Here is a 27,388-nt window from a genome sequence, read left to right as displayed (position 1 = left end):
CTTCCATTGACGTAGGGGCATGTCTACACTACAAACTTAAGTTGACCTATGTTAGGTCGACTTACAACCATCACAGTAATTGTGGTGCTCGTCCTCACCAGGAGTGCTTTACCCGACTTAAGAGGCTCTCAGCTTCACACGCGGCTCCCCACTGGGAGCTGGCTCCCCACACACACACACACACACCCGCAATATCCCGTTCCCCTGGGCTCTCAGCTCCCTGCCAGAGCCATGAAATTGACAAGAATGACAGCCAATGGCTGATGTAAATAACTTGCAGTGTCTACACGGACACTGCATCGCCCTAAATACACCGACATAAGCCCTACGCCTCTCATGGAGGTGGAGTTATTATGTTGGTGTCGTAAGGCACTTACATCGTCAGGAGCAAGGCTGTAGTGTGTACACTGACATAATTAGGTCGACGTAAGCTGCCTTACGTCAATCTAACTCTGTAGTGTAGACCAAGCCTAGTACTGTATACACTGTGGGGGGGTTAGGGCAGCTTAACTGCGCCAATCAGGGGGATGGATTTTTCACACCCCTGAGCTACGTAGTTAGGGTGGCTTAACTTTTACTGTAAACCAGGCCTTAGTTCAAATTAATTTTCTTGGATATCCTTCTGTAGACAAGCCTTACATTTCTCATTGCATTGCAACTAACAAAGCAGCAGCTGATCATCCTGGCCCCATGTGCCCAATATTGGCTGCTTTCATATTACCAGGGCTGCTCTGGTCTCTTCTTTTCCACATGACGGGAATTAAGGCACAGGATTAATATGCCTCGGCTTTGGAGTCTCAGAATTTCAAACTGTGCAAGTTAGCCAATTCAATGGTGAGAATCTGGACTATTTGATTTTAGTCTGTAATATCCAAGGCTCTGGGATTGTCATCATGCAAGCAGAGACTACATTGATCTTCCCAACCAACAGATGCTGAATAAAACTTTTCTGCTTGCCACAATCCTTAGATGAACTAATTAAGAATCCTTATGCAAGCTTGATGTTGTTCTAAAAGCTATTGGGAGAATTTCTTGTTTGCGTATATAGTGCCACAAGAGTTTGGCAGGTCCATCCACATGTGGATTCAGTTGTAAGCTGCTATATATCCAACAGAGGTCAGTGTTGCTCTAAAATATCCTTTCAAGATAGGTTTAAATCAGAATCTATGTAATATGCAATTTCAGAATTACAAAAGGAGACACAGAAACTTTAGTAAGTGCAAGAAGCAATTGAATAGTATCAGACTTCCTGAATATACCAACTGGGAAAGCCCAAAGAATTGTAATTAAAGTATTTGTGAACCTATAGTGTTGAGGTGCCACATTTCAAGATGCTTCAGATCAGAGCCAGTGGCCCTAGTAGAAACATCAATGGTATTTTATAGATTACAGTTGTCAGAAGGGCTCCATGGGCCTCTCAGGATGATCAGATGATTTTATATTGCTTCAGCCAGACCATGCAGCTGTTGTCTTCTGTGTCAGAAAATGGGATGGGGAGAAGCAGAAACCAGGCCAGAAAAAACATGGCTACCAATAGCTTTGTCAGAGATGCATGTGGTGATCATAAGAAGAAGTTATCTCGCAGGCAAACTCTTCATTCAAGAGGATTGGCTCAGGGCTTGTCTATGGTGTGGGGGGAGTGCACATAAGGTAACACACAGTATGCAAGCCACACCAATAGCATGCAAATGAAACACCTGTTCCATCTTTTAATTTGCATCCTGTATATACAAAGTGGTGGCTTTACTGCCTGCCAAGCGTGTGGCGTTGTCAGACAGTATCTCAGCCTGCATCCTAGGATTTATTTTTTTTCCTTGTGAATTGTAGGATGCAAAGCAAAAGCCAGGCGGGTTCAAAAATTTTTTAAAAATCCCACTTTCTTTGCCCACGCTGCCTTTCTGGGTGGGCTAGCGCCCTTTTTTGAATTGCTGTTGTTGGCCATCATGGACCCAACAGTGCTCCACGCCACTTATGCTGGCAACTGCTAATAGGCAAAGGCTACTTGGGCTGTATTTCAGCACTCAAACTTTCAGCTTTGGTCTTCACCCATTGCACCACTCAGCAGATGATATGGCAACAAGCTCCTCCAGCATCAGGAGTATTAAATCAACATATTGTGTTTTGCACCATATTTGTCAGTAAAGGAAAAAGCCTTGATGATGGGTGGGAGGCTGAGGTGCAGAGACTTGCTCAGTAGTCTGAGCAGCTAGCAAGGCAATCCGTAGAAAATAGAAACAGATGGGTCAATGTTTTCAGGGATGCCTATTGTTCTTATTTTGTCACAGACAAGTATATGCTTTGCCTCTGCTTATTCTTGTTCACGGGACTTCTGGGGTATGGCTTGAAGTTAGCAGGAATGTTGGAAAGCTCAAAACAACTGGGCTCCCAGCTGCCACTGTTCTCTATGCCCAGAGGTTGGCTCTGTGAAGAGAATGGCCTCTGAGAGTATTGGGGGGCGGCAGGGGAAGAGTGTACAGCAGGAGTATTATCCAGGAATTAAAGAACATATTTGGTTCCCAGTTTACAGGACTGAAGTGCCTACCCCCCAATAGCAACATGCATTGAAACAGCATCTTGGCTTAGTATTGCATCCATGAGTTGCCTTTGCACCTCCCTGCCTTTTTTCATACTTTATTTGGCCATTGTGATGCTTTCCCTGGCATCTGCAACTCTGTCCTTGGCCACTGCCACAGTCTCTGGGGAGATCTCCCTATCTTATTCCTTCTTTGTCCTCAAATACTGCCTCCCTCTCTCCACTATTTTAGTTTTTCTTTGGGACTCTGCAGTGAGGTCTGAAAACATTTAATCCTGAGTTTTCCATTTTCACCCCCTGAGATTGGCCAGCCACTTAGTTGTTGATAGAAGCACTGTCTTTGAGGTGTAGCCATTGCAGGTGCCGTGTGGCTGTGGGAATATGAAAAAAACACATTTGCTTATTTTGCACATATATACACACATCTGTGAGATTCTTCCCAGTCTTGGTGGAACCTCAAAGGTGGTAAGTGGTCTGTGTTTCAGGAGGTACTGGGTGCACTGTGATTTTTGTCTGTTGTGCTTTGGAGACTGGGGTGGTAGTGGTGGGAATTATGTTCCTGGTCTGGCTCTACAGTTTTGTTGTGCCTTGGTAGTGCTTATACGGTGTCAGAAGAGTTAATGAGGGGCATCTGGGGGTGAGATGGATAGTAATCCACTCTACATCCCCTTTTAGACTGTCCTGACTTTCAGTGACATTATACTGAGGTGGGAGACAAGGAGGCAGAGAATGGCTTTATTCAAAAAGGTGAAGGGCAGACCAGCGAGATACACTGTGAAGTAATTCACAAAGATGTTCCCCCCCAGAAGCACTGCAGGAATGGATGGGAGTTGCAAGCTATACTGGAAGAAATGACCATACTGCTATCCCCCATCATGTCCAGACAAAAATTAGCAATTTCTTAGTCTAAAGTAAATCCATGTATTCATGTCTGAATATCAGTAAAATCATAACAGAATTTCAGAAGCCTTCACAATCCATCACTAACATTGAGCACTCAGAAGCTGACCTTTCTCAAGGTTATTGTTATCTCTACAGCTAATGTGACCAGTGTACATAAGTTTGCATCTGTTGATTCTGACATAGGAGTCTGCTTCTCTCCAATACTATTTCTAAAATAGGCATTTGTCTTTTTTATTCATCAGGAGGTATGCAAGAGTCTTTACCAGCACCACATCTCAAAAGCTTCAATTTTCTTCTTTTCAGCAGCATTAACTTCCCAGGATTCATACCCAGAAATCACTACAGAAAAATTAGGCTGTTCACCAATCACACCTTCATACATTCCAAGATGCCACAGTTTTCCCACACTTTCTTAAGAGAGGCCACTGCTGAGCATGCCATCCCTAGTCATCTTCTGATTTCTTTGGAATAACCTCCTTGGTTAGATACACTGTATATGAGCCCAGATAATTAAATTATTTTCTGCCTCTATATCTTGTCCATTGATCGTAATGTCCACTTGCATCCTGTTTTTGTTTTGCATCAATGTACATGCATTTTGTTTTCACTGCATTCAGTAATAGTCCATTGTAGGAGGTTGGGGTCGTCCCTCCCTGACCATCTGGGAGAGAGGCCCCATCCCCTCGCTATGCTGCCTCTGTAGTGGTCAAATTCAGGGGGAATTAGCTCTGGCAGCTCAAGCCCTCCAGCAGGGCAGAGAACGAAACAGGTAGGTAGACCTAACCCACAGTTGGGGCAGAGCAGCAAAAGAGTCTCAGAGCCCCAGGCCCTCAGGCAGGGCGGGGCCCCAAACAGTTAGGGCTTTGGTGCTGTAATGGCTTAAGGTCCAGCAAGTGGGAGATGTTCTTCTCCTCCAGCAGCTCTGGCCCAACTGAGCTTAAGGGCCCGCCCTTTATAATTCCAGTTCCTGTCCCACCCTTCTGTTTCCACCCATCAGGGGGTGGGTGAGGGAGGCCACGCCCCCTCGCTACATCCATATTCCTCACTAACTGTTTTAGAGCCTCCCACATTCATTGCATTGCAACAGTGGTTGTAAAAAAGAGCATCATGTCATCAGACTTAGATTTTCCTTTTTCTCCCCTGCAGACATGGAGAAAGTGTAGAGAAAAATAGATAGGTTCTGCAATAATTGTCAGTTCTTTTCCTGTAATAATGCGTGTTATAGGCATTTATACCTGAGCAGGGAGCAATAGTTTTTGTATCTTTATGATCATACAATGTCCATATGTGTATGTGACGGGGCGAGTTAGTCTGCTGCAGGGCTTCCCAGAGGGCTACAGAGAGATCATCACCTGGGGAAGGGCAGGTGCTTGCTCCGGAGAGGTAGGGAGAGCTCCTGATGGGCTGCCAGGATTTACAGGCTCGAGGCCCTGGGAAGAGGGCAAAGGAGCTGAAGCCAGAGGCAGGAGCAGAAGGAACTGAGGCTGTGGGAAAGTGGTTGAAGGAATAGAGACAGTGAGCTGGAAGGAAGAGGCAGCAGGATGCTGCTGTTTACAGCGTTCCTGGGCCAGGGCTCAAAGTAGTTGGTGGGCCTGGGCGGGCCCCTCCCTCCCCACTAGCTGCTGAAAGAGCAACCCAGCTGTGGACTGCCAAGCTGCTGCGAGGAGTATCTGGACTCTTGTTGGAGCAGTCCCGGAAGTGGGGAAAACCGGATGGTGACACGGCCAGAGGCCTGTGCCACAAAGCAGATGCCGAGGGACAGGATAGGGGCTGCGGCTGCACCATGTACTGGCTGCCATTTAGAGATGGTGAATGGTGGTTGAGAAGGGGTTTCACTGGGCAGGAGAGATGAGGAGAGGGGAAAGGAAAATAGGTAGATGGGCATGTGTCCTTTGTTGTGTGGGCCTGAAAATGGTTGATGGTCAGGTTTTTAGCATGTGACAGAGGCCAGTTGCCTGGGCAGGGGAGCTGCCACCTTGGAAATGTGTATTGGGGACAGAACAGACAGTGTGGGCCGTAGGAGGGAGGGAGGTGGGGGCTGGAGACTCAGGATCTTATGCCTAAAATGGCTGCATCACCTGGAACAGAAGCTAGCATGGCAGGTACCGCGTTGTCTTTCAACCTGGCTGGCATCTGGGTCCTGAGTCCCAAAGAGAACCCAGTTCTCATGGGACAGCTCCTTATTGGCCTTTTCATCATCCAGTCATTCTTGCTGGTTGTCCTTGGGGCAGGAGGGAGGAGTGGACAGCAGCAACCACAACCTTTCTGGGTTGGATGGTGTGTAGTTGTGCAAAATCCTGTCCAGTTCCTCACAAAATGAACAGGTCACATGTCTACTGCTGGATTTTTTTTTTTCCTTTCATCCCCAGTTTAAATGTAGGTCCTCCTGATTTCTTGCTCTTTAACCAGCACTAGTCGGCATCCCAAACATGGACCTCTGCTTTGCAATGTCTACAAACAGATCTTTATTCCTGTGGCTTCCACGTGAACTTTCTACACTGATACTTCACTCCAGATGGTGATGAGATCCAAGGTCTCAGCACAGGTCTAAATGGTGAAGCACGTTGTGAGCCTTCTGGACTAGTATTTCCTCAATGCTAAAACACTCCAATCCAGGAGGAAATGGGTAAAATCTGGCCCTTCACCAGCTTTTAAACAGGGAAGGGGACATTGTAGTAGGGGAGGGCACAAAGGTAAACAGATGGGTCAGTAATCCAGTTTAAACTCACCACATAGACTAGCCCTCAAATTGCAGATAGTTGCTGCCAAAGGAATGGTCAGCCAAGATATTATTGTTCCTGCAACTCTGCACAGTTAATAAGGGTATGGGGAGCCACATATTGATCTCTCTGGCACTGTGGAGAAAGCTCAGTTAGCAACAGTTTGCAATAGGTTCAGAGAACCAGAAACCTGAGCAGTGGATGGCTTTTCTCTAAAACAGAGGTTCTCAAACTGTGGTCTGCGAGCTCCATTCAGGTGGTTTGCGGATAGTTCCCTCTAAGGTGCGCGCCTGGGCAGCCGCACACAAGAGAATGAAGGGCCACCCACCTAATTAGTGAAGCCGCACAGGCATGGCTCCACTAATTAGGTACCTGGACTCTGGAGAAGACACACATGTAAGGTGAGGTGGTGGCCTTGGGGGGAAGAGGGAGTAGGTGGGAGAGGGCAATGGGGTGAGAAGAGGAGGTGGGGGGAATTTGGGACACGCAGGACTGCGGCGGCCAGAGAAAAAGGCGACTTACCCCAGCTCCAGGGCTGTGGCTGCCAGGGAGAGACAGCCCTCCTTACCAGCCTCAGTTCTGTGGCTGCTGTGGTGAGGCAGATACCCCCCTCCTTCCCAGCCCCAGCTCGGGGGCTGCTGCAGCAGGGGAGAGAGGGAGAGACCCCCTACTCCTTCCCCACCGCAGCGGGGGAGAGAGGGCGCATCCATCGCATTAGAAAGGTAAGACTACTGATATTAAAATATGAGTTGTGTGCTTTTATTTGTAGAACAAAAACAGTTTATTATTATTAAAAAAAATTATATAGCACTTTTATCCAAAGTGCTTTACAATAGTTAGCTAATGGTACAAACAACATTTGGAAAGATCGTGAAGTGGTCCGCCAAGACCCTCAGCAATTTTCAAGTGGTCAACGAAAAAAAAAGTGTGAGAATCACTGCTCTAACGCATATTGGGACACTTATGTATGTCATAGCTCCTGTCTTTTTTTATGTCCCCAGTGTTCTCAAAAATGTGAAAATGAAGGGTTCAGGGTAGATGTTTGTCTCACATTGGTCATACAGAGTATAGTATTTGAAATTTATATTGCTTACCAGAATTCGGGCAGATTTGTAACTACTTTCATAGTGTCCAAACACCAATCTAGAAAAGCTTTGTCTGATGGCATGGCTTATGAGAAAGTGAACTCTGAAACACTTTGGATTGTCATATGGTAGCCAGCTATCTCCAACGCATAGTATATAGTGTGGAGAACTTTTATCGAGGCAGTGCTACACCAGGAAGGTTGGGAGAAATTCATTTCTCATATAACACCATTGCAACATGAAGTTATATGAACACAATAAATACGGCCTGTTAAATGTAAAACTATAGGTGCACAAATGAAGACATGTTGATTCTTTCAGTGGGTGGCTAACAAATTATTCCCTCTGGACACCTTTAATCTTCATCCGTTTGACTTTTCCAGGGTGTAATTGATGCGCTGAGTGGTCCCCCTATGCTATTCCTTCTGTTAAGTCAGTAACAGAACAGATAACTGCTAAACCTAGCAGACTGACCTCTATCAGTTGTTAATGTGGCTGTTATGCAACTTCTGAGGTATCAGATTCAGTTTTATGACTTAATCTGATAAATTTCCTTTAATTTTTAGCACAACAGAATGTTTGTCAGAACTATTCCTAGTTTTGTAATTTAATAGGATATTAACTCATCTTCTTTTGGCTCTAATCCTGTTGCTGCCAATGAGACAATGTGGCAGATCCTGGATATAGTTCAAGCTTTAAAATTTAGCAGAATTAAAAAAATTATAGGATAAGAAGATATTTTATTTATTTTGTTTACAGCAGGGAAAATAGTTCTATTTCATCTGAATGGATTAAATCATATATCAGGAAAGTACAGACACAGCAGAGGTTTTATCTTTCTGATGGAAATCAAGGTGCAATCAGCAAAGGAGATAGCAATGTCATGAGCCAAAAGGCAACTGCTTTTTAAAGGAGAAATTTGCCAGCCTGCTATCTAGTGCTTACCAGGCATTAAGAGGAGTTCTGAATTCAGTAACTGCAGACAATTCCATTCAGTCTTCTTTGTTGACCTGGCAATAATCACTTAAATGAATTCAGAGTAATGCTAATCAAAGTCCATCCCCTACAGGTTAAAGGGATACTATGGATTTAAAACAACAGTAACTTTGTAAACATTTTCTTCCCTAAGTTACTAATAACATTTTAGATTATTAAAAATAATATTTTTTTTAAAAATTTACATTTAATTGCTTATGTTTGTTTACATTTTGTATTTCTCTCAGCTTGGACAATGAAGTCAGTTTCACTTTTGTTTTGAGTCTGTTTTATTTTCAGGCTCTAAGTGCTGTAATGTTTGGGTTGCAAGGGAGTGTGTATTTTTATAAATAACTCTTTTAGTTGGAACTAAAAACAAAATTCTCTTTTTAGGATTTGCATGCGCTCATTTTCACAAAATCTAGAGTTTGTGCCATTTCATTTATGCCGTTCTCTCGAGCTCTGAACAGAAAAGGAAAGTTTGGTGCCTTTCAGGAAAAAAAGTATTTCTGAAAGTAGATCCACTTTCCTGGAAGCCAACCTGATCGTTGGATAAATGGCTTTTTATAGTGGAATGGGTATAAAGAGTAATTCTGTATTGTAAATTGGGTTTCAAATGAATCTCTGTTAGAAAGCTGCTAAGAATGAAAGCTGGGCATAAAAATTCTGCCAATAGATTGAGCTGTCTGTCTGAGTCACTAGAAGGGGGCCGGAGCATTCTTGTCCCAGATTATAAGAGCCAGATGCAGAAATCTAAGTAGGAATGAAAAAAATAATTTCAGTCTTTAATGGACAGAGGCAGAAGGGAGGTTGCTCTTTGCATCATGTTTGAAAGGAAAGTTTATACTGCCAGCTATAGAAAGAGGAAGTGAAGAGGGAAATTCAAATAAATGTGTATATATAAAGAATTGTTCATATTAGTGAACCTTTTAATTTTATTCTAGGGTTCCCATTGGAATTTGAATTGGCATGGAAGAGCTATCCATACAGACAGAGAGATCATATTACTGTGACTCAGAAAGCATTTGTTTCTGCATGGACACAAAGGAAAATCCTTGCTGCAGTAGCCCATAGGATTGCTACCACCAGCTTTGATTTTGATGGGTCACTTATGCTTGCAGGAAATGTAAAGATGTCAAATGTACTTTGAGTACAACTCCATTGTAACTCTCCAGAATGGCAATATTGTTATTATTTCTAATGCACAGATGTGCCAGGTGCTTCATAAGAAATACATATGAATAAATCAATGCATCATACTACATCATCACATCTTTGTGATGTAAAGATATTTTGCCCACAGAACACAGCAAGAAAGATAGCAATCCTAAGCATTAGAAAAAAGAAAAGGAGTACTTGTGGCACCTTAGAGACTAACCAATTTATTTGAGCATGAGCTTTCGTGAGCTACAGCTCACGATGAAGTGAGCTGTAGCTCACGAAAGCTCATGCTCAAATAAATTGGTTAGTCTCTAAGGTGCCACAAGTACTCCTTTTCTTTTTGCGAATACAGACTAACACGGCTGTTACTCTGAAACCAAGCATTAGAAAAGTTACCCATGGCAAATTATTTTGTCATCTGCAAGGAATATATTATAGGAGATAATCCTACACTAGCCCCTGCAGAGGGGAGTTGGACTGGATCAGGAGTTGTCTTGATATGGACCACATTTAATAGCAATATTATCTTTTGGACCACCTTCCCTCCCATTAATAAACACACAATATTCCTGTGGCAACATTCCTTTACCTGGAATAGGAATACTGGATAAAACATGTATTTTTAAACTTCTTTAATGCAGTTTAGCAGCTGGAAATGAAAAGCCAGCTGTCTACGGACTATCAGCAAGTGCTTTGCAGAACACCAGCAAATCTAAAATCACCATTTGGGAACCTCTAGACTAGATGACCTAATGGGTCCCGTCCACCTGTAACTTCTCCGACTGTATGAGAGTCCAAAGGCCAGGTCCTAGGAAGGCCACGGCCTCCATCCAGTTCAGCCACGCACGGGTGAAGGCAGTGGTGTTTCACCGCCGTGGCTATCACATACCTGGACTCTGTGACCACATGCGAACTTAAAGCTGTTTCTCACGTCGCCCGTTGTCTCCCCCGGCGCTGGATCTTGCTCTCAAGCTCTTGCGAGCAGTCGCTGTCTCTGGTGCTAGGTGTTTGTAGGGTGCCCAGCCAGCACCCTGGGGCCTTTACCCTGACTGGGGGCTTTGGGTGCTATCCTAATAGCGATCCCCACTGCGGATGCACGGGCGGCAGAGGCGCGGGCAGGGACAGGCTGATGAGCCCAGCCCGGCTGCGGCAGAGGAGTCCAAGGGCGGGTTTGCTCCGCCGGGCACTCGGGCGCCCACCCTGCCCAGGGAGCCCAGGCAGCCCATCGAGGACAGCCGCCTCCCTCCCAGGCTGAGCCGGGTCCCCGGGGCGCGCTTATCTCGCCGGCCAGGCCCGGGCGCCGCGGGAGGCCTCCAGCTCTCACAAAAGGCGGGGCGGGGCGGGCGAGGCTCTGCGCCTTTGTCTCCGGGCCCCCCCGGGCAGCGGTTCCGCCAGTCGGGTCCCCATTGGCGGAGGGGCGGTAACGTGACCAGCGAGGCGGGCGGAGCCTGAGGTGCCGGTTGGAGCCGGTCCCTCGCGGGGCGAGCGTGCGGCAGGGAGGCTGAGCGCCCGGCAGGCTGGGCCCTGGGGGACGCGGAGCGGCCAGGTAAGCGCGGGGCGGTGGGCGCGGCAAACGCCTGGCTGCCCCCGACGTGCGGCCGGGGCGGCGACGGCGGCGTGAGGCTGGGGGAGCCGACCGGTACCGGGGCGGCTCGCCCGCCGGGAGCACCGGGGTGAGCTGCCCGCCGGGTGCCGGAGGCTGGGGAGCGGCCTGCCCCCGCCCGCTGCGTGTGGTGCTGGGTGCCCCCGGGCATCTCCCATCGGAGGTGGGCTCCCGGGATCGGCCTCCTGCGTGTGCGGGGCGGGGGCACGCGAGTTGCGGCCAGTGTCTCTGGCCGGCCCTGGGTACGTTGCTGTGCCCCGCGGGGGGGGGTAGTGGGTCTGGCTACCTGCCGCTGTTGGCTGCCCCCCTCAAACGGGAGATCTTCCTTCGGCGAGCAAAGAACCGTAGCGTGTGTGTACAGCCTGTTCCGCCTGTGAACCTTGCCTGCAGGTGCGTGGGGTGGCTGGGGCCCAACCCAAAGCTTTAGTCTGCTTTACATAACTCAGCTTTCTTCGCCTCTGTCCTCTGGTGACCCAGTGGCCCACAGGTTACCTCAGGGCTTGGTTTCTGCTCTCCCCAAAATACCGATGAGCAAACCCCAAATCCAGGTGTGAACTTAGGGTCTGATCCTCAAAAGAGAGGGGCCCAAAGTCCGGTTCTGAACATCGGATCAGTAGGAAAAGATCAGATCTGAAATAAGCAGCTCAGGCTTGTATTTTGAATGAATACCTCTGGGCTTCCTCCCGAGAAACAGTTCAACATAAAACAAAGAAACTTGGCTTCTTGCGCTTGCTGCTTGCCTGTCTAAAGTCAAACACAGCTTCTCTTTTTATATTCCGAGCCATGGTGTTGAAATATCAAAATGCAGTGGTGGAATGAAACTTGGTAGGTGGTGCCTCTATTCTCTAGAGCAAGGGTGGCCAACCTGTGGCTCCAGAGCCATATGCGGCTCTTCAGAAGTTAATATGCGGCTCCTTGAATAGGCACAGACTCCGGGGCTGGAGCTACAGGTGCCAACTTTCTAATGTGCCGGGGGTGCTCACTGCTCAACCCCCGGCTCTGCCACAGGCCCTGCCCCTAGTCCACCCCTTCCCACCCCCTCCTCTGAGCCTGCCATGCCCTCGCTGCTCCCCCTCTCCCCCAGAGCCTCCTGCATGCCACAAAACAACTGATCAGGAGGGAGGGGGAGGTGCTGATTGGCAGGGCTGCCAGTGGGAGGGAGCACTGGGGAGCGGGGGAGCTGATGGGTCGGGGGGTTGCTAACATATTACTGTGGCTCTTTGGCAATGTACACTGGTAAATTCTGGCTCCGTCTCAGGCTGGCCACCCCTGTTCTAGAGCAAAGCTGATCCAGTCTCCTGAACAGAAATGGGGAACTTGAGTTCTACAATAAAATTAAAAAGTCAATTACACTACAGTGATAAAACTGTCAAAATTGACTGCCCTATAGCTTAACCTACTTTTAAAACAGTGTCATTTAAACTGTCCTGATTATGGAAACTGTTTCTGAAATGAGAGCAGAAATTTTAATTTCTAGATGACTCTGTAGCAGGGGTTCTCAAACTGGGGGTCGGAACCCCTCGTGGGGTCACGAACTGTCAGCCTCAACCCCAAACCCCACTTTTCCTCCAGCATTTATAATGGTCTTAAATATATAAAAATGTGTTTTTAATTTATAAGGGTGGGGGGGTCCCACTCAGAAGCTTGCTATGTGAAAGAGGTCACCAGTACAAAAGTTTGAGAACCACCGCTCTATAGCAACAACTGAGGGCACTGAGTCCTTTACACTCTCGTGTGTGAGAGTACATATCCTGCTATGCCTCTGCCTTGCTTCTCTGTCCTTTCCTACTGAACTGGTAGGGTAAGGATCCTGCTTTCTGATGGCAGGATTCTTGCATATTTTAATATCCTGCCTGATGTGCACACCCTCAAAGCAAACACAGCTGCTATGTCTGATTTTAAGTATAATGGCCTTGTATGTTTATTTAAATCTTTCAGAAAAAGATAAAAGGGGGGGGGAGAATAAAAGTAAAGTGCAAATTCACCATATCCTCCAGTATTTAAGTACAAGCCTCAGGATATAAGTTGAAAGATGCACATGATTATTATGTGCACTGAGTATGTGTGTTAGGAAGAAATGTTTATGCACCATATATAATCTTGCCCAGCTGGTTATTATGAGTTATGGGTGGAGCTTTGTCCCCCCCTCCCCCTTTATTTAAAATGTTAGATACTAGTTGCTGCCAGAGGCATGGTACTAGTTCAAATAGTGGTTCTTATATGTGATTTGTGGCAAATCCGAACTATCGATCATATGTACAGTATAGCTTGCAAAGCAGTTTGGATGGCATTCTATTGTACCTAGGTATTAAATTCTTGGTACAATCCATAATTTATGTTGGTATGTAGAATAACCTAATTTTACTGTATCTATTTTTGTTAATTTTGCCTGAAAAACAGTTTCAAAGATGCCTGTGACAACATGCTTTTTTGCTCATCGGTACAAAAATGAAGTATACACTGACATCATTGAAGTCCTAGTTTGAACAGATTTATCCTAATGAAACAAGAACACACTGTAAAAACCAAATGTTTTTAATGGTAACTTTAACAGAATAGCTGCTATAATAATGTGTTAAAATCTATTACAAAACTGCATTCTGGCTTCTCTGATGCCATTTTAGTCTATATCCATGCACAACCTTATTTATTATAATATCCTTTCTATTAAACCATTAGGGCATATCCCTTAGGCCCTGTTGAGATGTGAAAAGATTTTTTTTTTTTTTTTAACTATCTTCCAGAAGTTAAACTGGAAGGCTGACATCTTTATCAGTTCTTCTCTCCCATCTTCTAACCCCGCCTATCTTATCCAACCTACAAACTCTTTTCTTCATTGGTAGAGAGGATTCAGTAACATTAGATAATGGAAGTAGTACCAACAGATCCTTCTCCCGCAAAGGCCAAGGGAAGAGGAGTTGATCTAAGTTTTTCTGTCACTTTCCCTTTCTTCCAGGAAGTCAAAATCCTCATGAGGAGGAAGACAATTTAATTTTTCCTGTTGCATTTCCTTCATAGTTGTACTCTGGAGTAGATGAAACATGCTGAGTAACTTCTGGGTAATTTTCAGCGACGCTAAATAATCATCCCTCAGAACTGGGAATAGGATACTGCAAGATAGATTCTATAGAGTGAGCTGCTATAGTGGGAACACAAAGTATAACATTTTTGGTGGGTTCCTGGCACTTCTCCTGTTCCTCCAGTACATGACCAGGCCAGCCAAGTGTCACTCCTCTCAGTGATAGTGCTGGAGAGAGACCCTCCCCCCCATAAAATACTTTATAATGCATGGAAAGGTCATGCATTGGGCTTGGAGTCAGGAGACCATGAGTTTCAAAGAGCACTGTTAATATTTCTGCAGTTCACAACCTTTATTATTGAGCGAGGCCTTATACCCTACTTAGGAACAGAACGCAGGTCTCTATTATGACAGACCCAAGTCTTATCCCCTTAGATCAGTGGTCTTCTACCTTTTTATACCCAAGATCACTTTTATTTAATTTAAGGGCAACCCAGGATCTACCCCACCCCTTCCCCAAAGACCTGACCTGCTCACTCCAACCCCCCATCTCTCCGTTGCTCACTCTCCCCCACCCTCACTCACTTTCAGGGGTGGCCTAGGGGGTTGGGGTTCGGGAGGGTGTGTGGGCTCTGGGCTGGTGCCGAGGGGTTTGCAGTGTGGGAGCGGGCTCTGGGCTGAGCTTGGGGCAGGGGTGCAGGAGGGAGTGAGGGGTGCAAGCTCTGGGAGGGAGTTTGGGTATAGGAGAGGGCTCTGGGCTGGGGGTTGAGGTGCAAGAGGGTTGTGGGGTGTGGGCTCTGGGAGGGGGGGCAGGAGGAGGTGTGGGGTGCTGCCTCTGGGAGGGGGCTCAGGGCTGGGGGTTGGGGTGTGGCCTCCTGCTGGGCAGCACTTCCCTCCAGCGGCTACCAGTCTGTGGTGTAGTGTGGCTGCCGCTAAGGCAGGCTCCCTGCCTATCTTGGCCCCACGCCACTTCCGGAAGTGAGTGTCATTGCAACCTGGTGCATAGAGTCAGAGCAATGCTCATTCAGATTTGGCCCATCTTCCCCGCTATCATAAGTGGTGCTATAACCTGAGTGGTGCAGCAGCCTCGTGTGCCAGGTTGCAATGCCCGGCACAGGAACCCAGCCCCGTGGGACAGGAGCTGCTGCTTCAGGGTGAACTCGTTCTGTAGACCCCCTGACCCGCCACGGGCCTCCTGTCCCCCAGGAGCAGAACCAGATACCCCCCCACACACACACATGGATAAATTGAAATAACAATTCATAAAAAATTATACAAAAAAATCCCAGAGGTTGTACCCATAAGAAAGTCCCTGTTCTTCTGCACAAGCACCTTTCCCTGATCGAGGTTGAGGCATGCTACCAGTGCAATGTGTGGGGATAGCTTGCCCTGCTGCTGCTCTGTAGAACAGAGGTCTTACATGTCAAGCAGACAATTTACATCAGCATTAAATCATATAATCTCTTAAATTTATGGCAATATGCAAATTAGGTAATTAAATATCTTACATCTTCATGAGTGACATTTTATTTACCAAACTTGACAAATATGCATGATCAGAAAACAAAAACAAAGAAATCCACAAAACATTGGCAATTATATTTTTTGAGGCCTGTGAACATTATTGTAAATTAGTACAATTGGATAATGTACTAGATTTCCCCCTCTGGTGGTCTAGATTTAAATCCTAATTGAGTCAAAAGTGAATACTAATGCAATATTAAAGTTTCATAATATTGAGATTTTTCCCACAAAAAAACCTTTTGATTTAAGGTTCCCATACTCAGAAAATTATAGCTGTGGATGTTACTAGCAAAATATTGTGTTTGAAAGAAGACCAGGCAGTCCGTGCTTCTCAGTTTATCAAGAGTTAATCTTGAAAATAGTTTATGAACAAGCTAGCACCATACCTAATCTCTTTGCAGAATTCACTCTGGTAAATGCAATCTTAATTTAAGCAGAATCACACTGTGGGAAAATAATCTTAAATGGAATATTTTCCATCATTTAATAACTATGAACTCAACTTTTAATCTTAGCAGTTTAATTTTAAAATTTTGAAAATTGTTATACAATCTGGACTGAATTTTCATTATTTTATGTGAATCCATAGAAGCGTATTATTGCTCCATTTCTGAATGTGTGATATTACAAGGCCCTAATTCTGAACTCATATACATGGAAGCAAGTCCTACATATTTCAGTGCAAATTTCTGAGGGCATAATTCACTCTAAGACTGGAGAGGTTAAAGGAGGTCATGCTGTCAAGGGAAGACTCTTAAGAACCAGAGCACAAACCCCAAATTGGTGGTGAGTTCTATACTTAGTTTTCACCAATCAGTTATCAACTGTAAACTCCTCAGACACTGTAACAGTCTTAACATGGAATCATGGACAGTCTCCTTGGGTACTCCCATGTGTCTTGCCTATCTTTGTGATAGATGATCCCTCACACCGTGTATGACAGCAATATTCAGATTACTCCCAGTCCTAAAGTACCAATCACCCCAGGTCAATTGCACTTTAGATCTCACACCAAAGACAACACTTGTAGCCAATCCTGTAACATTATCTGTAGCTTTATTCTACAGGAAAAGAAAAATGAGAGTTGTTTACAAGGCTAAAGCTGGCAAACCCATATAGCAGGGGTGGGCAAACTACGGCCCGTGGGCCGCATCTGGCCCGCCAGCTGTTTTATCTGGCCCTCGAGCTTCCGTTGGGGAGTGAGGTCTGGGGCTTGCGTGGGCGGCCCTTCGGACAGGTCAGCACACAGCAGAGCTGCCTGACTGCTCCTCCGCGTAGGGGCTGCAGGGGGGACATGCCACTGCTTCCGGGAGCCACTTGAGGTAAGCACTTCCCAGAGCCTGATCCCCCTCCCACCCTCGGAACCCCTCGGTCCCAGCCCGGAGCACCCTCCTACACCCCAAATCCTTCATCCCCAGCCCCACCCCAGAGCCTGCACCCCCAGCTGGAGCCGTCCCCCTGCCCCATGCACCCCCTGCCTGGAGCCCCCTCCCGCACCCTGAACGTCTCATTTCTAGCCCCACCTCGGAGCCCACACCTCCAGCCAGAGCCCTCACCCCCTCCCACACCCCCACCCCAATTTCATGACGTTCATAGCCCGCCATACAATTTCTATACCCAGATGTGGCCCTCGGGCCAAAAAGTTTGCCCATCCCTGCCATATATACACAAATGAGTTCCAATCTTAAGTTTCAAAAAGTAACAGAAGTGTCTATAATAAGCAAGCTCTATATGTCCTTGAGGCCTAACCCAAACTAAGTACTAGGGATCTTTTGTTTATATGTAGTAATCCTTACCTCCTCCTTCCTCCCCCCCCCCACCCAAGAGTCCAAGCAGCATAAAGTTACAGTTCATCCTTTTTAGGGGGGGTTTATTCCCCCCCCCCCCCGTTCTGCTTTGAGATGCAAACTCAGCTGATAGGATAAATTTTTAAAGGGTCAGGGCAAATAAACCCACTGCCAACTCTTTAAAACAAGTGACATACTTTCTTACAGGCTGTCCTGACTCTTCTGTGCTACCCTCCCAGGAGTCTCAAATTAAATTTAGGGGTCCCCTTACTTGTCTCCCATAAAGGAGATCAAAGGGGGCAAACCCGGTAGACTCTTGGGTTACACTCGAACACGCGAATAACAAATAAGGGAGCAATGCATCCCAGTCATTTTCTCACCAGATACCATAGATCCTCAGCATAGGCTTCAATGTCCAGTTGACTCTTTCTACCAGACTGTTAGTCTGTGGATGATAGAGGGATGCCTGTTAAGAACAAAAAAATGGTCATCCTGAGTCAGACCAATGATCCATCTAGCCCAGTATCCTGTTTTCCGACAGTGACCAGTGCCAGATTCCCTAGAAGGAGTGAACAGAACAGAGTAATCTATTGAGTGATCCATCCCATGTCATCCAGTCCCAGCTTTTAGCATGCAACAACTGTCAAGCATTTCATAAAGTCTAAACACATTCTTGTAATTCTGTTGCCTATTTTAACAATACAAACACACAGGTGAGCCAGAGGTTTCCATCTATTTGTCAGTGGTCAATAGAGACATGGGAACTTTGGCACTAGCTGGCACCTGGTCTACCAGCATCACACATACCCATCAATAAGGAATCTGATGATACTAATATAACGTGGCAGTAGGGAGGCAGCTGTTTTTATTAATTTTTGTAGTTTTAATTTAGTTATTAAATAGTGAGTCAAATATTTTATAGACATGATTTACTCAAATGACATTAGAGAGATGCAGCACATTTCAATTTTGTATCCAAAACCAATATTGTGTCACCAACCATAATAAAGTGATACCAGCTTTTTAAAAAATCCCTTAATCATGTTAAATTATAAGATTTCTATAACTTAAAGTAATTCTAATTCCAGTATACAGTTTGACAATGTGTATCTTCCCATTAGCCCAGGAATTGTATTGACAAATATTATAGTTTAGACATTTAATACTGTAATTTTTTAGGAAAATATTGCTCTTTGAAATACGATTATGCTATTAGCACTATAAAATCTATAAATAAAAATTTTAAATTAAGTCTATCCTGTGAAGAACAACAAATCTGAAAACTCAAATGCTATATATGAACTGAAATAGATTTGTGGAGGGGTGAATTTGGGAACTGAATTGAAATTGTCATGTCTGAGTCTCCAGCCAGTGGTTTTATGTTGATCAAAAGCGGTGATAATTTATGATTTCCGATCTGCAAGAAACGGAGGAGAGTGAAACTAATTCCTGTATTGCTTTGCTTGTGGATTAGCATCATGTGGAAACTAAGTAAATGTTAGACATCTTGTTTAAATATTAACGTTGTAGTGACACTGACCCCAGTTCAGCAAAGTACTAAAGCATGTGCTTAACTGAAGTGGGATGGGATCACTGGTATGCTCAAGTACCTTGCTGAATTGGAGCAATGGTGTCTACATGGTGAGCCTTTCAGCTTGGACAGACTCGGGCTTGCACTACCATGCTAAAAATAGCTTTGTAGCTAGTGTGGTTTGGGCTAGAACTCAGGCTCTGAAGCCTAGAGAAGGGGGACCGCTTCAGAGCCTGATCTCCAGCCCAAATTGCAACTTCAGAGCACTGTCTACATAGCTATTTTTAGCGTGATAGTGCAAGCCCCCTACACCTGAGTCTGTCGACCTGGACTGAGAGGATCGCTGCTGCAGGCTGTGTAGATGGACCAAACAGAGTGCACTCTGTCTCACACCAACAATCTAAAAGTTCACAGGTAAGGACCTCAATTATTGTATTTGCTGAAGTTCTTAATTGACATCAATGTTAGTAAGCTTATTATACTTGATTCAGAGTTTGTAGTATTTAGATGAAAATTTATAGTGGTGTTTCAAAGGCAACCTACAGAGAAGTGATTGTTCCTGTAATATTGCTAACTGAAGAAGCTGATATTGAATCTTAAAAGTAAAAGATTTTGTCAATCTTAAGCCACTTTTTAAGGAGACTTGAGTAGCGCTCTTGGAAATAACTTAATGCATAATATTTTGCTCTCCATATTATGTAATGTATAACTCGGCCTTGATGGCAGTATAAAAAGTACGTGTGTACACAGATATTGAGTCATGTTTTGCATTCACCTTGTGCAACTCAGTGAGATTACTCCAGGTCCTCAGTGCAGCATTTGGCTTTTTGTGTTTGCGCTCCGTTTGAAGACATAAAATTGCTAGTAGTTACATTAAGAGATGACTGTTTTTTCTGTGTGTGTAACAAGATTTATAAAGGGTCATATTTAGGCAATAACAATATTAATGTGTGTTCTTAAGTGGAGGAGGGAAATTGAAGCACTTCATTTAAATTTTTTTGGTGTAGTTGACCCTACAGTCCAGCAACAGCACAATATGCAGGGTGTAACAGTGATCCAAAGTGCACTGTGGAGGCAGCTCACCCGTTATCTGAAGAATGGGAATCTCTTGTTACTTGGCCACCTCAGAAATGTAGTTTTCTCCTTCGCCCCCTCTCTACTTCACAAAAATTGGTTTTATGGCTTAATTTGATACATTTTCACTTTCAGTGCATTCCACTGAATGCATCCGATGAAGTGAGCTGTAGCTCATGAAAGCTTATGCTCAAATAAATTGGTTAGTCTCTAAGGTGCCACAAGTACTCCTTTTCTTTTTGAGAATACAGACTAACATGGCTGCTACTCTGAAACCAGTGATAGTAAGGTGGACTTCAGATTTTTGCATAACGTTTATAAGCATAGTACCCAAGACCTTACAAGATATGTGGACACAATAGACATGTTATCAATTCTGTACCACCACATCAATTTGTACCACCACATCAATTTGTAATTACACATCCAAAATTAGTTAATCTTACAAGGCTGACTTTGAATCACAGCTGAGTCTTTTTAGAACCAAAAATATTTCATCTTGTTCAATAAGAGATGCACTAACCACAAAGAACAATTTAGTCAGCTAAAATAAATCAGCTTTCCAATGACCAGGCTAGAGTGATAATATATTCTGTTCTGTAGGGTTGCACCTATACTTACGCTTCTACAGATTCTGTTACAATGTAGGACTCGGAAATAATAAACTCTGAATCTCCTATCTTCCCTTTTGGAAAAGCTGTTTCAAGAGGACAGCTCGCTTACTTATCATTTCAGCAGTCAAAATGTGGGTCACCAGTGTTAGATTTTTGGCTGCGTATGTGTGTTTTTCCTGTGTGCTTCCCCACCTCTGCGCAGACAGCCAGCACAGCAGACCTCAAGCAAACCACCCAATGACCACAAGATCCGTTAAGCTATGAAGGCACCAGGTCAGGTTTATTATCAACAAAGCACAGTAATAGCACCTGGCAGACTTTGAGGATAACAAGGAGTCCGTGGCACCTTAAAGACTAACAGATTTATTTGGGCATAAGCTTTCGTGGGTAAAAAACCCCACTTCTTCAGATGCATGGAGTGGAAATTACAGATACAGACATAAATATATATTGGCACATGAAGAGAATGGAGTTACCTTACAAATGGAGAACCAGTGTTAACAAGTTTCAGAGTAACAGCCGTGTTAGTCTGTATTCGCAAAAAGAAAAGGAGTACTTGTGGCACCTTGGAGACTAACCAATTTATTTGAGCATGAGCTTTCGTGAGCTACAGCTCACTTCATCGGATGCATAGCGTGGAAACTGCAGCAGACTAAAGTCGGTATGCATCCGATGAAGTGAGCTGTAGCTCACGAAAGCTCATGCTCAAATAAATTGGTTAGTCTCCAAGGTGCCACATTTATTTGAGCATGAGCTTTCGTGAGCTACAGCTCACTTCATCGGATGCATACCGACTTTAGTCTGCTGCAGTTTCCACGGTATGCATCCGATGAAGTGAGCTGTAGCTCACGAAAGCTCATGCTCAAATAAATTGGTTAGTCTCTAAGGTGCCACAAGTACTCCTTTTCTTTTAGTGTTAACAAGGCCAATTCAGTCAGGGTGTATGTGGTCCACTCCCAATAATTGAGGAGGAGGTGTCAATACCAAGAGAGGGAAAATTGCTTTTGTAGTGAGCCAGCCACTCCCAGTCCCTCTTCAAGCCCAAATTAATGGTGTTAAGTTTGCAAATGAATTGTAGCTCTGTAGTGTCTCTTTCAAGTCTGTTTTCAAAGTTTTTTTTTTTATTGAAGGATGGCTACTTTTAAATCTGTTGTTGAAAGTCCAGGAAGATTGAAGTGTTCTCCTACTGGCTTTTGTTTACCGTTCCTAATGTCTGATTTGTGTCCATTTATTCTTTTACGTAGAGAAAAGAAAGGGGGGAAAAAAAGAATAAATGCCCAAATAAATCTGTTAGCCTTTAAGGTGCCACTGGACTCCTTGTAGTTTTTGTGGATACAGACTAACACGGCTACCCCTCTGATAGTTTATGAGGATACTATGACATGTATGCCCATGACAATGGACACAGCTCAAGTGAATGGCAGAACTTTCCATTCCCCTCTCAGCTGGACCAAGACACTCTCTTAGAGATACCTCTTTATACCTTGATTGAAATAGCAATAGTCAGGCTCTGAGCAAACATCAGGCTCTGCCTGCTTGCAAGTTCACAGAATCTGGCAAGAACAGGGCTGATACTGCAATCTGATATCAGCCCTGTTCTAGCCACATTCTGTGAACTTGCAAGCAGACAGAGCCTGACATTTGTTCAAAAGTCAGGACTTTTGCTAACTTTGCTTTATTTCAGCAAAGCTTGCCCATTACTTTAGCTCAGGCCTCATACCAGGCCTATAATACAAGGGCTCATGTCTCAGGCTCTCTTCCTACTACACCATCTACTGTCAGCAAAACTTAAAAGCTCTTGAAAACTTTCTATACAATGGTTGGTGTTCTGTTTTTTTTTTTTTTTAATCAGCATTAATCTTAAACTTTTAGCTGTATTTCAATGTGCTGGGAATTGACTTGACATACATAATGCATGTATTTTTGTAATATACATTTTGACCTGCTAATCTCATTTAGATTTGTTGTTATTAACAACTGTTCTTTTTATAAGGCTGTGTAAATCTTATCACTGTGAGCTTGCTTTTTAGTTCAGATTCAATGATCTTGAAAAATTCTGCTTATTTGTACTAGATAATTGTTCAAGTAATTTTAGCAATATTAAAAGCTATTCTAACCAGAACAAAGTGCATAAAGAATGCATTTAGAGTGCTGAGGTTAGAGTAGAGAGAATAAGCACACTATGGATACTCCAGATGGAATAGTACTGGCCAGGAGTTGTGCAGAGTAGTTAGTGCATAGAGCCATGCTATTTATTTCTGTGGGAGCCTGCTCTTTGATTGCTTGGCTATAATAATAATGCCTAGCTCCTATGTAGTACTTTTCATCAGCAGATCTTAAAGTGCTTGACGCAGGAGGCTTGTATCATAATCTCCATTTTAAAGATGCAGGGGAGTTGCAATAACTTGCCCAAGGTGACCCAGCAGGCCAGGCAGAAGCATTACAATTAGCTGTGCTAGAGACCATAAATAGTTCAATATTATAAAGCTGTTCCAAAAGTGAAGAAATTTAAGTTAATGTAAAATGGAGATGAAGAAAATCCATGACCACTTATACATGTTATAGCACTGGACGTAATTTTTTTTCAGAGCAGAGTATTACATTTCAATCTTAGCTTTTTGGTGTTCAGAGGTCCTAGTATGTTAGAGCAAGACCAGCAGAATCCCTGCAGCTTTTAAATAATTTTCACAGATTCATAGATTTTAAGGCCATAAGGGACTGTTATGGTAATCTGGTCTGACCTCATACATAACACAGGCCATAGAATTTTACCCAGTAATTTCTTCATCAAGTCCTAAACTTCTTTTCTGAGCTAGAAGATCTCTTTTAGAAAGACATCCAGTCTTGATTTGAAGATCTCAAGTAATGGAGAATCCATCACATCCCTAAACAAGTTCTTCCAATGTGAATTATCCTCACTGTTAAAAATTTACACCTTTACATCTAGTTTGAATTTGTCTAGCTTCAGCTTTAATCTGTTAGTCAGCTACTAACAGAACTATTGATCCCTTGTATCCCTACCTTGCACCAAAATATGGAGAGACAACCCTCATAGACCTCATATCTCAGAAACACCCCCTTTGACTGAGAGGTCTGCTTTTAAGGGGTTATCTTTGAAACACTGTAGGCTGGGCCTGTGTGGATTTACAGGAGTGCCTGCACTTCCTGGGATGCCTCAAGGGGTGTTTGAAGACACTTTGCTTGGTTTTCAGTGAGCTGGGTGAGACATCAGAAAGTAGTTAAGAAAAAAAAAACCAGTAGAGACTGTGTAAGATGAGGGCCACAGAGCAGAGACCCCTGCCTTACCCTAGGAGGGTTTTTCTTTCTCTAGGAGATGTCTACACTGCATCTGGGAGCAAGCCTCCTAGCCTGGGACCACATACTTGTGGTAATGGGGCTCCTGCTAGTGCTCTAAAATTTGTGTTGATGTTGCTCTTTGAGCTGGAGCTCAAGCCTTCAAGGTCACTCCCCACAGTCTCATAAAGCTGGAAGGTGTGTCTCTTGGCTCTGGACTGGCCTGTGCAGTACTGAGGTAGGTCAGGATGAAGGAGCTCCATGTCTGGGGCCTGCATAGCTATGTAAGGATTTGGGGAGCCAATTGCAGATCCTAATCTTTCTGTCTGATGTGGACCTGTGGTGATGACTGGTGCTTCAGGGTTACTGTAAAGTCTCATAGGGCTGCCATACTGGGAAGGAGTAGAGAAAAGAAGGGGCTGGGGGAGTCCCCGAGCTTATCAAAAAAGTTTCCTTGGTATGGGATGTTTGTAATGACGGTGCCTTGAATCCTATGCTTGGTGACAGCTCTGTTTCAGAGTTGGCAGCCAGGAGTACTGAGTTAGGGCAAGATGTCCCTATAAAGGGGGCTTCTTCTCTTTCCCCTTCCCCCAGGTTCAAACTTTAGGTAGCCACTGAGAATGCACAGCATTTTCCTAGTACCCTTTTTCAGAGTCGCTGGGGGTGAAATCCGTGATATCAAAACTAAGTTGCTGCATAACATTCATGCAGTCACCTCTGTGCAGAGGTTTCTCCCCATCTCCTCACCCCCCTGCCCCCCACGATTTGGTTATGGATTTGCAAAATAGACCCAGGAGCTCTGTACTAAGGCTGGATTTTAGCCCTAAATGCTGTAGGATTCAGTTCTTTATCATTGTAGCTTGGCTTGCCAAGTAGTAGTAGCACACGTTTGTTTGTTTCTTAAATACAGATTAACTTTGAATTATTTATTGTATCCTTATATTCCTCTGTCTGAGTGGTTCCCTGTGAAGTGTTTGTGCATTAAGGATGCATCACTTCCCTGGCTATATTTGATATCAGCATTAACTAGATTATACGATGGGATGGTGGTAGCAGTGGCTAATGTTTTTTCATTATATGATCCTGATAAAATATCATTCTGCTGTCTGAAAGTAAGAGAAATATCCATGGACTTTTTTTGTCTGTATTATTTTCCCTTGGAGCAAATCTTGCAGAACCAAAATCCCCATCAACTATAGCAATTAGCCCCTTATCCAAAGTGTAAACTAAGTTAGTGCATGTACCGCTGGAAGACATAGAAGGGGACAGCTAATAAGGAGACTGGGAAGGGGTTTGTACCCCAGAGGCGCCACCTGCTGGTTGAGTGAGAGCATGACAGATGCTTTTCTGTCTTGCGCACCTGATGATAGCCACTCCAGCCCCGCAGTGGTCTGTCCCCTCTGTGATTCAGCCCTCCATTTGGGGGCACAAGTTGTGTCCACCCCTTCTGGGGTATGTAAAAAGTCCAACAAATGCTAGTTCCACTGCCCAGCAAGGGACTTCAGGCTTCATCTAGCCAAAGTCCCAGACTCAGGACTCTCTGGGTTAAGGAATCTTCCTCATCCTGAGTCTAGTCTCAGGGATAGGCTTTTTGCCACCAGCCCCATTAGGAGGCAGGTTGGGGAACCCAGGACCACCCTCTACACCAGGTTCTGATCCAGGACCCCAAGGTAGGCAACTGAGTCCTGCACCCTGGAGTGCCGTGCAGCTGCCTCCTTGGATCACTTCCAACCAGCCTCCCAACACAAGAGGGAACAACAAAGCCATGTAAACAAAATAAATCAAAGAATAAGTCTCCCACTTTGCAGAGTCCTTTTCCCTGAGCAGGTCAGACCATCAATAGTAAGGGGCTTCCTACAGTGCTCCTTTTGCAGCGCTTCAGGTTGTAGTTCTGCTTACCTCCATAGGCTGCCCGTAAGTAGAAAGGGAACAGAGTAGCTCAAGGTCCTCCTCCAGCCTGTGCATGCACTGCAGGTGTGGCTTGTACACCCCACCTCAGAGATCCATACAAACTTTCAATCAGGAAGCAATTCCTCTAGCACTCTTCAGTAGTTTGGGTTGTCAGAACAACCAAAGCGAGGCTCCGAACTGAATAGTCCAGCAATGTTAGTATTTTACAGCTCAGCATCCATAGGGCTGCAGCAAGAGAAACTGAAATGGGACATTGCCCCAACTCACTGGGTAGAAAATAGCTCCAGCAAATTCTATGTATTAGATACTTGATTATATTTGTAGTCTTTCCACCTCTCAATCTTTGTCTTTGTCATCACGCTTTCTCCAGTGTGCCATTGTCAAACATGCTCACCAATGGCTCTGACCACATAGTCAGCTTAGGGCAGACAGCCCTGCAGAGTGGAATTAAAATAATTTTTTTTTTTAAATTTAAATACATTTTTCTTTAAAAAAAAAAAAAATATAAACCTACTTAAAAGTATGACAAGTTATGTTAAAGCCTCCCGCAACTTACTACAGAGTAATTGTTTAAATAAAAATAAAATACACACAGACAGATTTCAAAATGGAAGTATTAGGATGGAAGTCCAAGTCCATGATGTGGCTGACAAAATCCAGGAAACACAGCTTCATTAGTTTGGATGCAAGCAGAGGATGAATGAAAGGGATATGCTGAAGATAGCTTGGCAGAAGAGGGTGCTAGAAAAGAGAAACTGAGGAAGCAGTGGATAGATTGCATCAAAGAATATAAGCAGGTGGACCTTAATGCCACCTCCGATGGACAGAGATCGTGGATGCTTACACAATGATCTGACCTCAGTTGAGGGGATAAGGAGAAGAAGAAAGATTTAAATTTAAAAAAAACATTCCAGCTGTACATTTGCTGTTGAAGTTCTGAAGAACATCACTGAACTGGAGGAAGTCACTGGGTAAGCACCTTTAAAACAGAATTTTTGAAGTGTTAAACCAGTCTTTAACAGCAGTAGCCTCTTTTGCAGGTGCATGGAGAATATTTTCTTCATTTAAATTTACTCAGCTAATTCAGATTAATGCTTTAGAACATAAGAACGGCCATAATGGGTCAGACCAGTGGTCCATCCAGCCCAGTATCCCGTCTTCTGACAGTGGCCAGTGCCAAGTGCTGCAGAGGGAATGAACAGAAAAGGTAATGATCAAGCGATCCATCCCCTGTTGCTCATTCCCAACTTCTTGCAAACAGAGGCTAGGGACACTTCCGAGCATGGTTTTGCATCCCTGCCCATCTTGGCTAATAGCCATTTATGGACCTATCCTCCATGAACTTAACTAGTTTTTTTTAACCTTGTTATAGTCTTGGCCTTCACAAGATCCTCTGGCAAAGAGTTCCACAGGTTCACTGTGCATTGTGTGAAGAAATAGTTCCTTTTTATTTGTTTTACACCCGTTGCCTATTTCATTTGATGACCCTAGTTCTTGTGTTTTTGAGAAGTACTAAATAACACTTCCTTATTCACTTTTTCCACACCAGTCATGATTTTATAGACATCTGTCAGATTCCCCCTTAGTTGTCTCTTTTCCAAGCTGAAAAGTCCCAGTCTTATTAAACTCTCCTCATATGGAAGCTGTTCCATAC

At 44.4% G+C, this 27,388-nt stretch overlaps 2 protein-coding genes and 1 long non-coding RNA gene across 3 annotated transcripts in view; 1 reads left to right on the top strand and 2 right to left on the bottom strand.

Moving 5' to 3' along the window:
• KYAT3 (kynurenine aminotransferase 3) overlaps positions 1 to 10,669 on the bottom strand; it is a 56,963-nt gene extending 46,294 nt beyond the window's left edge. The window contains exon 1 of the mRNA XM_077825036.1: positions 10,267 to 10,669. The gene's annotated coding sequence lies outside the window, so the exon portion shown is untranslated. The remainder of the gene's footprint in view (positions 1 to 10,266) is intronic.
• Positions 10,670 to 10,836: 167 nt separating this feature from the next.
• The window catches only part of LRRC8B (leucine rich repeat containing 8 VRAC subunit B), a 45,099-nt gene continuing 28,547 nt past the window's right edge, over positions 10,837 to 27,388 (top strand). The window contains exon 1 of the mRNA XM_077824585.1: positions 10,837 to 10,923. The gene's annotated coding sequence lies outside the window, so the exon portion shown is untranslated. The remainder of the gene's footprint in view (positions 10,924 to 27,388) is intronic.
• On the bottom strand, positions 17,401 to 25,685 carry LOC144269620 (uncharacterized). The gene is made up of 2 exons (XR_013346959.1): positions 25,625 to 25,685; positions 17,401 to 17,776 (listed from the first exon to the last, which is right to left on the bottom strand). It is a non-coding gene; the product is annotated as an uncharacterized LOC144269620 (long non-coding RNA).

Source organism: Eretmochelys imbricata, chromosome 8 (assembly GCF_965152235.1).
Source record: "Eretmochelys imbricata isolate rEreImb1 chromosome 8, rEreImb1.hap1, whole genome shotgun sequence".
Taxonomy (NCBI): domain Eukaryota; kingdom Metazoa; phylum Chordata; order Testudines; family Cheloniidae; genus Eretmochelys; species Eretmochelys imbricata.
The sequence above is the reverse complement of the archived record's forward strand: the minus strand, read 5'-3'. Positions and strand labels throughout refer to the sequence as shown.